Source organism: Odocoileus virginianus, chromosome 29, assembly GCF_023699985.2.
Source record: "Odocoileus virginianus isolate 20LAN1187 ecotype Illinois chromosome 29, Ovbor_1.2, whole genome shotgun sequence".
In the NCBI taxonomy this organism is placed as follows: Eukaryota; Metazoa; Chordata; class Mammalia; order Artiodactyla; family Cervidae; genus Odocoileus; species Odocoileus virginianus.
The window spans coordinates 30,083,669-30,098,682 of record NC_069702.1 but is presented as its reverse complement, the minus strand read 5'-3'; the positions used below and the strand labels follow the sequence as shown (position 1 = coordinate 30,098,682).

The 15,014-nt window shown below is 35.4% G+C and overlaps 1 long non-coding RNA gene across 1 annotated transcript; it reads left to right on the top strand.

The window, feature by feature from the left end:
- The first annotated feature begins 5,305 nt into the window (after positions 1 to 5,305).
- Positions 5,306 to 14,664, top strand: LOC110124826 (uncharacterized). Its single transcript, XR_002309891.2, has 6 exons — positions 5,306 to 5,347; positions 7,423 to 7,486; positions 8,663 to 8,683; positions 8,761 to 8,787; positions 9,967 to 10,094; positions 14,393 to 14,664. It is a non-coding gene; the product is annotated as an uncharacterized lncRNA (long non-coding RNA).
- Positions 14,665 to 15,014: the final 350 nt, after the last annotated feature.

Here is a 15,014-nt window from a genome sequence, read left to right as displayed (position 1 = left end):
ATGTGGAGCTACATTTTCTGAGATCCAGATGTATGTTTCAGTTTTGTGTCTTATAATAAACTGTACTTATTGTTCAGTCAGTCATCATGGCCAACTCTGCAAGCCCAAGAACTGCAGCATCCCAGGCTTCCCTGGCCTTCTCCATCTCCTGAACTTTGCTCAAACTCACATCCATTGAGTCAATGATGCCATCCAAACATTTGGTCCTCTGTCATCCCCTTTTCCTCCTGTCTTCAATCTTTCCCCGCATCAGGGTCTTTTCTAATGAGTCAGCTCTTTGCATAAGGTGGCCTAAGTATTGTCAGCATCAGTCCATCCAATGAATATTCAGGGTTGATTTCCCTTAGGATTGACTGGCTTAACATCCTTGCTGTCCAAGGGACTCTTAAGAGTCTTCTCCAACACCACAGTTCAAAAGCATCAATTCTTTACCTCAACCTTCTTTATGATCCAAATTTCACATCCATACATGAGTAGAGAAAAATCATAACTTTAACTACACAGACCTCTGTCAGCAAAGTAGCACCTCTACTTTCTAATACACTGTCTAGATTTGTCATAGCTTTTCTTCCAAGGAGCAAGCATTTTTTTAATTTCAAGTCTGAAGTGATTTTGGAGGTCAGGAAAATAAAGTCTGTCACTGTTTCCACTGTTTTCCCCATCTATTTGCCATGAAGTGATGAGACCAGATGCCATGATCTTAACCTTTTGAATGCTGAGTTTAAGCCAGTTTTTTCACTCTTTGCTTTCACTTTCATCAAGAGACTCTTTAGTTCTTTGCTTTCTGCCATAAGGGTGGTGTCATCTACATATCTTAGGTTATTGATATTTCTCCCAGCAATCTTTATTCCAGCTTGTGGCATCATCCAGCCCAGCATTCCTCATGATGTATTCTGCATGTAGGTTGAACAAGCAGGGTTACTGTATACAGCCTTGAGGTATTCCTTTCCCAGTTTGGAACCAGTCTGTCTTTCCATGTGCGGTTCTAACAACCACTTCTTGACCTGCATACAGGTTTTGCAGGAGGCAGGTAAGGTGGTATGGTATTCCTATCTCTTTAAAAATTTTCCACAGTTTATTGTGACCCAATAGTCTTTGTGATCTACAAATCTGAAGGCTTTAGCAGTCTATGAAGCAGAAGTAGATGCTTTTTTGGAATTCTCTTGCATTTTCTATGATCTAACAGATGCTGGCAATTTGAACTCTGGTTCCTCTGACTCTTCTAAATTCAGCTTGAACATCTGGGATTTCTCAGTTCATGTACTGTTCAAGCCTAGCTCGGAGGATTTTGAGCATTATTTTGATATCATGTGAAATGAGTGCAATTGTACGTTAGCTTGAACATCCTTTGGCAATGTCCTTCTTTGGGATTGGAATGAAAAGTGACCTTTTCCAGTCCTGTGGCCACTGTTGAGTTTTCCACATTTCCTGGCATATTGAGTGCACCACTTTCACTGCATCATGTTTTAGGATTTGGAATAGTTCAGCTGGAGTTCCATCGCCTAAACTAGCCTTATAAGTTGTGATGCTTTCTAAGGCCTACTTGACTTCACACTCCAGGATGTCTGGCTCTAGGTGAGTGTTCACACCATCTTGATTATCTGGATCATTAATATCTCTTTTGTATAGTTCTCCTATGTATTCTTGCTACTCTTCTTAATCTATTCTGCTTCTGTTAGATCCTACTGTTTCTGTCCTTTATTGTGCCCATCTTTGCATGGAATGCACCCTTGATATCTCTAATGTTCTTGTAGAGATCTCTAGTCTTTCCCATTCTATTGTTTTCCTCTACTTCTTTGTATTGTTCACTTAGGAATGTTCTTTTATCTCTCCTTGCTATTCTTTGGAACTTTGCATTCAGATGGGTATTTCTCTTCTTTTCTCCTTTACCTTTTCCTTCTCTTATTTTCTTAGCTATTTGTAAGGCCACTTCCAACAATCATTTTGCCTTTTTGCATTTCTTTTTTCTTGGGGATGGTCTTGATCCCTGTCTCCTGTACAATGTCACGAACCTCTGGCCATAGACCTTCAGACACTCTATCATGTCTCATCCCTTGAATCTCTTTGTCACTTCCACTGTATAATCATAAGGGATTTGATTTAGGTCATATCTGAGTGGCCTAATGGTTTTCCCTACTTTCTTCAATTTAAGTCTGAATTTTGCCATGAGGAGTTCATGATCTAAGCCACAGTCAGCTCCAGGTCTTGTTTTTGCTGACTATATAGAGCTTCTCCTTCTTTGGATGCAAAGAATATGATCAATCTGATTTTACTATTGACCATCTGGTGATGTCCATGTGTAAAGCTGCCTCCTTTTTGTTGGAAGAGGGTGTTGGCTATTACCAGGGCATTCTCTTTGCAAAATTCTGCTAGCCTTTGCCCTGCTCCATTTTGTACTTCAAGGGTTATTCCTAAATCTTAAACTCTTGTCTGAACCATTTCTCCCCAATTTAGAATTACATATTCCACACACTCTGTGGCCTTTTAGAACTCCCCTATCCTTTAAACTTTTATTTTAGAAAAATCTTGCTCAATTAAGGCTTCTATAACAAAATGGCATAGACTGAGTTGTTTAAACAGCAGACATTCATTTCTCATAGACCTGGAGACTAGGAAGCCCAGGATCATGGTGCCAGCATTGTTGGCTTCTTGGTGCAGACCCTCTTCCTGGCTTGCAGACTTTAGCCTTCTCGCATTATCTTTACGTTGTGCAAAGAGAGGAAGCGCTAGTGCCTCTTCTTCTCATAAGGCCTCTAATTCCATCCTAAGTGCTCTGCTCTATAGCCACATTTTGCCTAATTTCCTTCCAGAGAAGGCACCTAGTAATGTAACATGTTACAGTTAAGAGCTTCAGTATGACTTGGGAAGCACAATATTCAGTCCATAATATAATTTGACCTTCTAAGGGATGGAATAGGAGATTGTCATTTTGCGTCCCAAATGTCCCAGAGATTTTTTGTTATCAGGTAGTCAGTTACATGTTGTTCTTCATTGTCATTTGCAATATTGTTTCTTTTAAGTACTTTACATGGGAATATAATAAAGCTACTTTTTCATTAATAAAGTCAGATTTTGTCATAAACTGAAGACCATCGTTTCAATGAAGGACAAATGAAGGAGGATGAGCAGGAGGTGGTGGAGGAAGAAAAACTAGGAAAGAGGAAGAAGATGGATAAGGACATTCCAGCAATAATATCACTACAAATACTCATTCACAGGTTGCTTTCCAATGTCATCAATTTAATGCCACACCTGTGATACAGCAGTATCTCTTTGTTGATTTTTCCTTTGAAAATGAATGACCTTGACATTTTCAAAGAGTATGTTGCTTGATTAGTGTATAAAAAACACCTGTGGTCTTAATTTGAAATATCAAGACATCCTCTCATCCATCAGTTTTCCAAAATGACCCATTGTTCCTAGAGGATGAAACCGTAATAACACAGATCTACTTCTTGTTTAGAGTCCACAATTCTAATTTTCTGCTTTTAATCTAATCCCCACACTTCCTATCATGTTGAAGGAGATAATGATGAGTGCAATAATGTCTGCATCTAGGTGCCCCAGACTAAAATATAGGTGTGTTAAGTTTAATTGTAAATTTTAAATATGAATATGAGCATCTATTAATTATTATTACCAGGCAGTTTGTGTTTCTTGCTGTTGATTTTTTGGAGGGTCTCTGGAACATTAGTTCTCTTACACTGTGAATATCTTAGATCTACTAGCATTGTGTCTAGGACCATTCCTTAAAGGAATCAATGAAGAAAAAATGTGGAGGGAAGAAATTCAGTGAGGAAGAATGAGAAAGAATAGAGAATGGAAGGAAGAAAATCACTTTAATCTCCAAAATGGATAAAGCAAGACTTATTTTTAAAAATCAGGCTAACTTCAAGGGTTTCTGAACCCTATACATCTTTTCTCCATTCAAAATATACCTACAAAATTAATTTTGCATTTGAGAAGCAACCATATATCTACAAGACAAAAAAGCTAATGGAAAAGAGTAAAAAATATGGAACTTGAGTTTGACTTTAATTCTTTAGTTTCCTTAATATATCATGCACAATGTCAAAGCACTGTCCAGAGAATAAAAATAATTTATAATCATATTCTTCACCTATAGCACAAATTTTTCCTACAAACACCAAAACTATGACTTCTATTGATAGGGTCACTTCAATAGATGAGCAATGTCTTTATTAGTGTACTTACCTGGATTCTTCAACTTCATAGTACAAAAAGAATAACCTGGAGACAGTGTGAAAATTAGACTCCTTGTGCACTTCCCAAATCCTGATTCAATATATCTGATGAGAGCTAATGAAGTTGAATTTCCAAGAATATCTCTGAAGATGCTGATTCTGATGGTCTCCTATAATACATACACTGAGTAATCATGAAATAAGACATAAAATTTATTTAAAATTTACACAATTTTCCAATTTCCCATTCTCAGTATGTTAAATTTGCCAACAAATAGCAAAGAGGTAAATTTTGTATTAATTTCCTGAGAGACTGAGGCAGACCTAAGTATTTTCTTCTGCATATTGTAATCATGTCAACTCATGACTTCCACTGAGAAACATGATCCCCTAAAGATTCAAAGGAGTACATTTAATTCTGAACATATGCATCTAGTCACTATATGAAATATATACTACTGAGTTTCTCTGATCACATGGTTTTGATAAAAAGGATCACTTTATCAGGCAATATACAAAAGATTATCCATTTTTTCTAGTAAATATTTAACATTTGATTGGAATATAATGTAATAAGATAAAAGAACAGCTTAATAATTTGTAGGAAACATTTAAAATAAATGACTTGAGTATATTATGATAGCACCATATCTTAGAGAAATGTAAATTTTTCATTCGATGATATATTTTTGGCAGAGATTTGGTCCATCTCAAAAATGTATTTGTTGAAATAATGTGAGTGGTTAGTGTTTTACAGAAATATTTTTACTTTATTTCTAACTTTGTTTTCTCTATCATATTTTTTCCTTTATTTTATTCATGTGGCCTAGATTGATTAGATTGATACTAGGATTAACTTTTGACGGATTCGTTTGTTTCCTGGTCCTTCTGCTTCACAATCTTCTATTGTAAAGTCACCCTATTAACTTTATTCTTAGTATCTATGAAGACAGATTTTGGGCATTATCTTCTGTTCTATCTTCTGTTCTATGTTCTGTTCTATGACAATTGACATGATTTAGAATGACAAATGGAAAATTTCAGGTGTATTTAAATAGAACAGTTCTCCAGCGAAGGACGTTCTCTCTTTAAGCTTCAGAATTTCAGCTTCTCTGACTCCTGAGTCTCACCTTGGGTGAAAGGTATGTTCATATATAATCTAATATGATGTCTTATTCTAATATTTTGCTCAGTAGAATGAGCTGAAATACTTAATTAATTATATGTTATTTGTTGATAGCTTCTCATAAAGAAATAATTTTAAAGAAATAGCCCTCTGTCAGGATCTAAAAGTGATTTCAGGATTTCAGTGCCTCTGAATGGACAGCAATTGTTGCACAAGGTGATTGAAGTGGAAAATGGAAGACGAGCTCCATCTTCTCTGTCTCTGATACATCTTAGAAGCCTATTTCTCCTTGACTAAATGTATGATCTCCTTTTTTTAACACGTTTACCTCCAGCCTACAGTGTATCTTGTTTTACAGAAAAAGTATCTCAAGTAGTATCAACTCTATTTTTGGAAACATGCATTCTTTTAAATTTAAGTAGCTTTTTTCAAGGTTATATTTTCCCATCACAGACCATTTCCAACCTTCCCATTGTTTTGTCATCATCAACATATATTGTTTTTCTGAACCTACACAAGCTTTATCATTGTATATTTTAAGAAGCATTTTCTTAAAGCCCTTAAATTATTCTGTCTATCCATCTCTCTATCAGTTTCTGTCATTTCTCTCAATTATCTACATTCTATAAAATCCAAGGAAAACAGCATTAAAATGGCATCACTGAATATTTAGTGTAATAGTAAATGATTGAAAACCTTGACCAAGAAATATATAATTTTTATCATTTTTCTGATATTCAGGGCTTAAATCAATGAGACACAATCAGCAAACACAGGAAAATAGAAATATCATCAGTTACAAATTCTAATTTATATATGAGAGATTTATAGTTATTTATCCTGAGTAGTTTCTTTCCTTAAAGATGTTGCTATGATGTTCTATCAAACTGAAGACTAAAAATTATTTTTAAATTTACTTATTATTCACCTTATATATAAGGAATTTTTTAAATTTAATGCTAGTAATTTAGAAATAATCTACAGTAATTCCTTTCAACAGCAACAATACTGGGTTCATTGTAGATAAAAAGTTACAAAAACATATTAAAGTTTCCCAGTTAAGTTTAATTGTGTTCAATAAGGTTATTTGAAGATTAAATCATTTTATTAATTCAATTTCAAAATAACTAGAATTTTTTCCTAAAACATTTTTGTTTGATTTTTCTCTCCCCAGCATCATTAATTTTCTAATAGCAAGATTACATCATCTACAGTTTTCAAGTCAGAAACCTGACTCATTTTCACTAATTCTGATTCAAAGCCAATCCCTGTAGCTTGTCATTCTACCTTCTAAGTACATCTCAAATTCCACCTTACTTAACCATCCATACTATCATTATGTAAGTTCCCTATCATTTCACAGAAATCTAAATGGTCAGCCTGTCTCCTTTTTCTGTCCTTGTTACAGGATGAAATATTTTTTCTCATTCTCTTTCATTTTTTTTTTCTTTGTAGGCCACAAAGATTTGTCTTTACTTACTCATTAACCCCATATAATGTAACACAAGTCTTACCTTTTTTTTTTCTTTTTAAAATATTTTTGGCTGTGCTGGGTTTTCCCTGCTGCACCCTGGCATTCACTCTATAGCTGTGGAGAGCAGGGCCTACTCTCTAATTCTGGAGTTGGGTCTCTTTGAAGTGGCTTCTCCTGTTGCAGACCATAGGATCTAGGGCACAAGGTCAGTAGCTGTGGCTAATGGGCTTATTTACCCTGCAATTTGTGGAATTCTCCTGGACCAGGGTATTACCTGGTCCATTACCCCTAAATTGGCAGGCAGATTCTAAACCACTGAACCATGGGGGAGATCAAGTCTTACCATTTTATTTTCTTCAATATTTCCATTCTCTAGGTCTAAGGCGCTCGCTTGCTGTGTGTTCACAGTGCTTTAGTGTTTAATGTCATAGTACTTCTTTTTGCTTATCAAGATGCCTACCTGTCTCTACATTGCATGATGACAGGCAATGTGATTCAATTGTCTTTGCATTTCCACTCAGTGTCACAAGACTGTGGAGCATAGCTTGATAAATACATGTTTGATTTTTAAATGCAGGAGTGGATGGGTTACTGATTTTTCACATATGCTTTCACAGGACTCTACCAGATATGAAGATCTTTTTCTTTGCCTTTATTATGGCTCTCATTGTTGCCATGATTGTAAGTATTGATATACCTGGAAATTTTGAACTTAAGCTCTTAGGAAGTATCCTAAAAGTGTTTCCTATTTCTTGTGTTCTGACCTATATGTGCATGACTGAACATGGCTTTAAAATTTTTTTAATGTTTTATAGGAACATTTTCCTTGAATTAAGCTTCATAAAATTTGTAAGGAATTAGAATATATCTTGAAAAGACATGCATGTGCATAACACACACAGACCTAAAGTACAATAGTATAATGTAAAAATAATTTTTTTTTAAATCCCATAATATGGGACTAAGAGCTGGTAAAAGGCACTTAAATATTAAAAGCTGTAGCTCTGACAAATGCCATGAATTCTCAACTTGTACTGTCATTTACTCCCACGTGTCATTACGTAAAACTTCACTTCTCTAAATTGCTTTCCACTTCCTCCCTCTCCTCTTCCACCTTCTACCATTGTCTTCCTGCTTTTTCTATTTTCCTTAAATTTGTTACTCCTGTTAAAACTAATTGTCCCTTTCACTTCATATTCATTATGTCCAGTTACTGAGAAATTACACAAGAAATAGCAATACCACAAGATATTGAGCAAATTCTAGTAGGAGTTTCAAAAACAAATTGGTTATGATATCACTATAAATCATGTTATTTTCTATAAAATGATAGTTGTGGAAAAATAAAACTTTAAAAGAACCAGAGAAAATTATAATATCAGACTCTACCAGCATACTAATGTTTGAATATTAGTGGCTTTTAAGTTACTTAAACATATCTACATAAAAAATGTTTTTCTTGAGCAAAACCAGAAATGAACTATTCAAATTCACTGTCCTATTCAAGGTAATAGATTTTTCTCAATTTCACACCCAAAAGAAATTCAAACCACAGTGAATTATTTGAATGTAGAAAATTAACATGGCAGCAAACTATTATTCACTCATTTTAAAGATGTAAGCAAACAACAACCAAAGTGTAAACAACAACCAAAACAGCAAAAAAAAAAAAAAATTACAGGTTGCTTCTATCAGTTACCTAAGACTTTGCCTCCATTTTATTTAATTGTGGCAGCTAAGTGCATTTCTGCACTCAATCTAGAATTGTAAGATTAAAATGTGTTAACTACTTTACCCCATAACAAATTAAAAGATTAAAAATAAATGTGCTAACTATTTTCTTCTTTTTTTTCCCAGAAAGCTGATTCATCTGAAGAGGTAAGTAAATTTTATTCACTGGGAAAGGTGATAATTAAACATGTATTAAAATTTTAATTTGTTCTTTATTTTACCAGGAACGTTACCGGTTTAGATATAACCCTGTAAGTATTCCCCTGAGAAAATGGTATAGCACAAACATATTTTATTCCCTAGTGTTAATTCTAAAAGAAAGAAACACATTCATCTCTGAAATATATTTATACAGTGAATGACAGCAGTACTTGTTTATGCATTTGTTATTTATACATTTATTTCTTTATAATACACTGAGGAAAGTCCTGAACTCCTTAATATTAGTAGCATTTAGATAGAAACTCATAATGCCAACCTGATGTAGCCAATCACTTTCTTAAAACTCAGATATGTTTGTCTGATGAACAATTTGACTTTGCCTAAAGAGTCATATTCTTTTGAGCATAATATACACTTAGTGGAGCATAGAGGCTGTAATGGTAGCTTTCCAATTTCCGATTCTTATAGTGGGTGATAAAGTCATAAGGTAAAGTTTAAATTGACCATGATGAGAGAGAGAATTTTATTCATTTAACATTTTGCTCCATTAAATGTGCCCCTGATTTCTCACACTTTTTGGACATGTCTTATCGATGTGATAGTTCTCAAAAATGTATACTAACTTAACAAGTAGATGATCTTAAAATATATCAAATAAAAAGATTCAGAATGTTGGATGAAGGATATTTGGATTAACAGAAGTGAATGTTACAGAATTAGGGGTTTTAAGAGGCAGTAAGCTCATTATAATACAACAGTGATCAGTAACAATTCCAGTAATTTGGAATTAGTAAATGCCTACTCCCTAGAAGGGTGACCAAATCAGTTTAGAGCTAATATCATAAAAAAGATTTTTTAGAGCTAGGGTCATTCTCCCCCGCCCCCCGCCCCTGCGGAGGGCTATAGGGCACTTTTCCCATAATTTTTGTAGGTCTTGTGAGATAAACAAGACCAACATAAAAAAAAAAAAAGATTTTAAATCATTTTTGAGAGGTCAGCCATAATCAATGGCTCTGGGTATGATAAAACAACATAATCATCAACAAACAGCAAAAAAAAAAAATCCTATATTATTTTACTATTTTAAAAATATTTTTCTCATACAAAAAAGTAAAAATCTAACTAAAAGTTTGAAAAATAATCCAACAGATGATACAGAAGGACCTATCACATTTATGATGTAAGTTGTTAATAGATATTATTATGAATTATTTGCCCTACATTATCTTAACTCTATGCAATTTTCTCCTTCCTTTTGATGTATGCAGACAAGTTATTATCCAAACCAGCAAGGTGGATATATTCCTAATTATCCATATCCATATCGATTTCCAAATCCATATCCATATCCAGTCGCGTTTTAGCTGCTCGGTAATCACAGGACATGAACACAAAGGTAAGACAAGTCTAGTGACATTTCATATTGTCCAGAATTATGAAGGGTGACAACTAAAACAAGAAAAGTCAAGAGCAAGTCATAAAAACAAAAGCAGCCCCAGTTTAAGAAGTAGAGCCTGGTGTAGCTCTCTTAAACTGTACTTATTTATCTGTGCTCTGCTTAGCCACTCAGTCGTGTCCAACTGTATGCAACCCCACTGACTCCTCTATCCATGGCCCACCAGGCTGTCCATGGGGAGTCTCCAGGCAAGATACTGGAGTGGGTTGCCATGCCCTCCTCCAGGGGATCTTCTCTACCCAGGGATCGAACCCAGGTCTCCCATATTGCAGGTGGATTTTTTACCATCTGAGCCACCAGGGGAGCTCAATTATTTATCCAACTGCTTCCAAAGAAAACATCTGTCCTGTGGTTCACAGACTGAACACTGGGTGTGGGGACACCTGGGCTTGTATCCTGGTCCCCAAAATCATATGAAATATCCTTAATCTTTTCTAGACTTCACTTTTGCATCAGACTCCATAGTATCATAGTAATAATTCCTCATAGAACTAGTGAGCCTTTTAAAAGATGATATACAAAATTTCTTGAACAGAATTTTATATAACTGTGACTACAGGTAGCTCTGCCACTAAATCTGCATCAACATATTGTTAAAACTTTTCCTTCTAAATGTAAACTTTGGAACAACTGCAAAAGCACCAGATTGGAGCTTATTAGCAATTCATTCTACAGTAACAGCCACACAGTGAACCAGGATCTGCATTTTAAGAAGATCCCTATATAACTCATAAGTCAAAAAAGTCTGAGAAATATTACCTTGGAGATTCTGTAGAGCAATTAGAATAGGAACCACTGCTCTAAAAAGAACTAAAAAAAAAAAAAAAAGATACTGAAATACTTACAATTTACTATTAGAAAATCATTTTTATCTAAAAACATTAATATTTCCAAATTTTATAATATATTAGATATTTCACTACATTGTAAAGCAATATTTGTGGAGATGGAAAAATATTGTTCTACAATTCAAAGATGAAATATTTTCAAAACATTTTCAATTAATTTGTATGCATGAAGAATATATTCAAATTGAATTTCCTAGTGCCATTAATAAAAGAACAAAGGATCTGAACCTATCCTCCCAGATATAAAGCAGTCACTGAAGGTTTTTGATCAAGGAAAGAAATAATATTAACAAAAATATCATTTGACAGAGATAAACATAGATAAAATATGGACTCTGTTTATAAGTTGAGGGGCAGGGGACTGAAATTGGTTGGGAAAAGAAAGACTTGAAAGAAAAATGATAAAGAAGCCTTAAGAAATAGAAATCAGATTTCATGATGCATTGAATGGATAACCAAGCCAGGGAAGGAGAAAAAAGAAATGGAAGAACACGGTCAGAATTTGATTAGCAAATAAATGTTCTCAGGAAATATGATTTTCAGTATAGACATATGATACTAATGTTATCTGTTTCTTGGTTGTTGCTGTTTCCTCCAGGAAATTTTGCTTTATGAATATGTTTGGTCTGTTAATGTAGGAGATGCTAAAAAAGATACTTTGGCTATGTTCAATTTGATCAAGAATAGCATTCACATTGAAAGTCCAAGTGGAATAAAATGCAAACTGACACAGTTTTTCTTATGTGAGAAGTGCAGGGGGAAAAAAAAGATGGTGCATACCATTCTCTGAATTTATTAATAGTCATTTGATATTTCTTAAATCCATGAAGTATCAGGGAAAATGAAAGTGAAAGTGAAAATGAGACTTGAAGACATGGAAATATAGGAGTTCTTTTAACTTTTGGATGAGAACAGTTGAAAATACTGTTCCTTTGTTACTGTTTTAGGAAAGGACCCAATGACATTCGCATTCATTCATTCAACAGATATTTTTAGACCCCCCATAGGCATTCACTGAGATGGCCAATGAAGATATAAAAAACATTAAGCCAGAGTCCACGCACTAGACATCTTCAGTCAAGTCTAACTCTTTGTGACCCATGGACAGCCGCCTCCCTGTCCATCACTAACTCCCAGAGTTTACTCAAACTCATGCCCATTAAGTCAATGATGCCATCCAACCATCTCATCCTCTGTCATCCCCTTCTCCTCCTGTCATCAATCTTTCCCAGCATCAGGATCTTTTCAAATGAGTCAGCTCTTCACATCAGGAGGCCAAAGTATTGGAGTTTCAGCTTCAACACCAGTCCTGCCAATGAACATTTAGGTCTGATTTCCTTTAGGATGGACTGATTGGATCTCCTTGCAGTCCAAGAGACTCTCAAGACTCTTCTCCAACACCACAGTTCAAAAGCATCAATTCTTCGGTGCTCAGCTTTCTTTATAGTCCAACTCTCACATCCATACATGACTACTGGAAAAACCATAGCCTTGAATAGATGGACCTTTGTTGGCAAAGTAATGTCCCTCCTCTTCAATATGCTGTCTAGGTTGGTGATAACTTTCCTTCCAAGTAATAAGAATCTTCTTATTTCATGGCTGCAATCACCATCTGTAGTGATTTTGGAGCCCAAAAAAATAGTCTGCCAGTGTTTCCACTGTTTCTCCATCTACTTGCCATGAAGTGATGGGACCAGATGCCATGATCTTAGTTTTCTGAATGTTGAGTTTTAAGCCAACTTTTTCACACTCCCCTTTCACTTTCATCAACAGGCTTTTTAGTTCCCCTTCACTTTCTGCCATAAGGGTGGTGTCATCTGCATATCTGAGGTTATTGATATTTCTCCAGGCAATCTTGATTCCAGCTTGTGCTTCCTCCAGCCCAGCGTTTCTCATGATGTACTCTGCATACAAGTTAAATAAGCAGGGTGACAACATACAGCCTTGACGTACTCCTTTTCCTATTTGGAACCAGTCTGTTGTTCCATGTCCAGTTCTAACTGTTGCTTCCCGACCTGCATACAGGTTTCTGAAGAGGCAGGTCAGGTGGTCTGGTATTCCCATCTCTTTCAGATTTTTCCACAGTTTATTGTGATCCACACAGTCAAAGTCTTTGGCATAGTCAATTAAAGCAGAAATAGATGTTTTTCTGGAACTCTCTTGCTTTTTTGATGATCCAGCAGATGTTGGCAATTTGATATCTGGTTCCTCTGCCTTTTCTAAAACCAGCTTGAACATCTGGAAGTTCATAGTTCAGTATTGCTGAAGCCTGGCTTGGAGAATTTTGAGCGTTACTTTACTAACATTTGAGATGAGTACAATTGTGCAATAGTTTGAGCATTCTTTGGCATTGTCTTTCTTTGGGATTAGAATGAAAACTGACCTTTTCCAGTCTTGTGGCCACTGCTGCATTTTCCAATTTTGCTGGCATATTGAGTGCAGCACTTTCACAGCATCATCTTTCAGGATTTGAAATAGCTCAACAGGAATTCCATCAGCTTCACTAGCTTTGTTTGCAGTGATGCTTTCTAAGGCCCACTTGACTTCACATTCCAGGATGTCTGGCTCTAGGTGACTGATCATACTGTTGTGATTATCTGGATTGTGAAGATCTATTTTGTACAGTTCTTCTATGTATTCTTGCCACCTCTTCTTAATATCTTCTGCTTCTGTTAGGTCCATATCATTTCTGTCTTTTATTGTGCCCATCTTTGCATAAAATGTTCCCTTGGTATCTCTCATTTTCTTGAAGAGATCTCAAGTCTTTCCCATCCTGTTGTTTTCCTCTATTTCTTTTCAGTGATCACTGAGGAAGGCTTTCTTATCTCTCCTTGCTATTCTTTGGAACTCTGCATTCAAATGGGAATATCTTTCCTTTTCTCCTCTGCTTTTTGCTTCTCTTCTTTTCACAGCTATTTGTAAGGCCTCCTCAGACAGCCATTTTTCTTTTTTGCATTTCTTTTCCATGGGGATGGTCTTGATCACTGTCTCCCGTAAAATGTCACAAACCTCCATCCATAGTTCATCAGGCACTCTGTCTAAGAGATCTAGTCCCTTAAATCTATTTCTCACTTCACTGTATAATCATAAGGGATTTGATTTAGGTCATACCTGAATGGTCTAGTGGTTTTCCCTACTTTCTTCCATTTAAGTCTGAATTAGGCAATAAGGAGTTCATGATCTGAGCCACAGTCAGCTCCCAGTCTTGTTTTTGCTGACTGAATAGATCTTTTTCATCTTTGGCTGCAAAGAATATAATCAATCTGACTTGGTCAGACACAGAGGAATGTATATGGATATAATTTGAAAACAAGTAAGAATAATGTTATTAGCCATGATTTTATCTGTAGTTCAAAGTTAATAAAAAGAATGTTTTCTCTGTATCTACAGGCTTGGTGAGAAGATGTATTTGCTTTGTATTCAGGAAGGTTCTTCCTGCCCTCCTGCTGTGTCCACATTCTGACTTTCAAAGAAGGAAAAGAAAAAAGAAGATGCAATCAAGTAGTGTTACATGCAAAACACACTCCTGAGATCATATCAATATTTCTAAATAGTAGTAGTGATATTCTCTGAACTGCGTTCTACCTACTTCTCTATGTTAAAGTATTTCAAAAATTTAAAAAAAAAATTTACCATAGCAATAAATTGATCTCTCAAGCAAATACTGGATATCCCATTTTATTTATTTCCTTGGCTGTAATAACAAAGTAACAAAGTTGGTGGCTAAATTTACAATAATTTATGTCTTCACACTATATTTGACAGAGTTCTGATGGGTGTAGAGTATAATTGTCTTTGTGGTTTTTCTAATCCCTTATGATTATACAGTCGAAGTGAGAAATAGATTTAAGGGAGTAGATCTCTTAGAGTGCCTGATGAACTAAGGGACAATCTTCAGTTTCCAGAGGTTTGCACACAAGAGAGTGGCCTAGTGTTGGATCAAAGACAGTCGCAGAATACAAAAGGAGAGTCCTCAGGCTCAGATGCTGATGAAAGAATCAGAGAGTGAGAG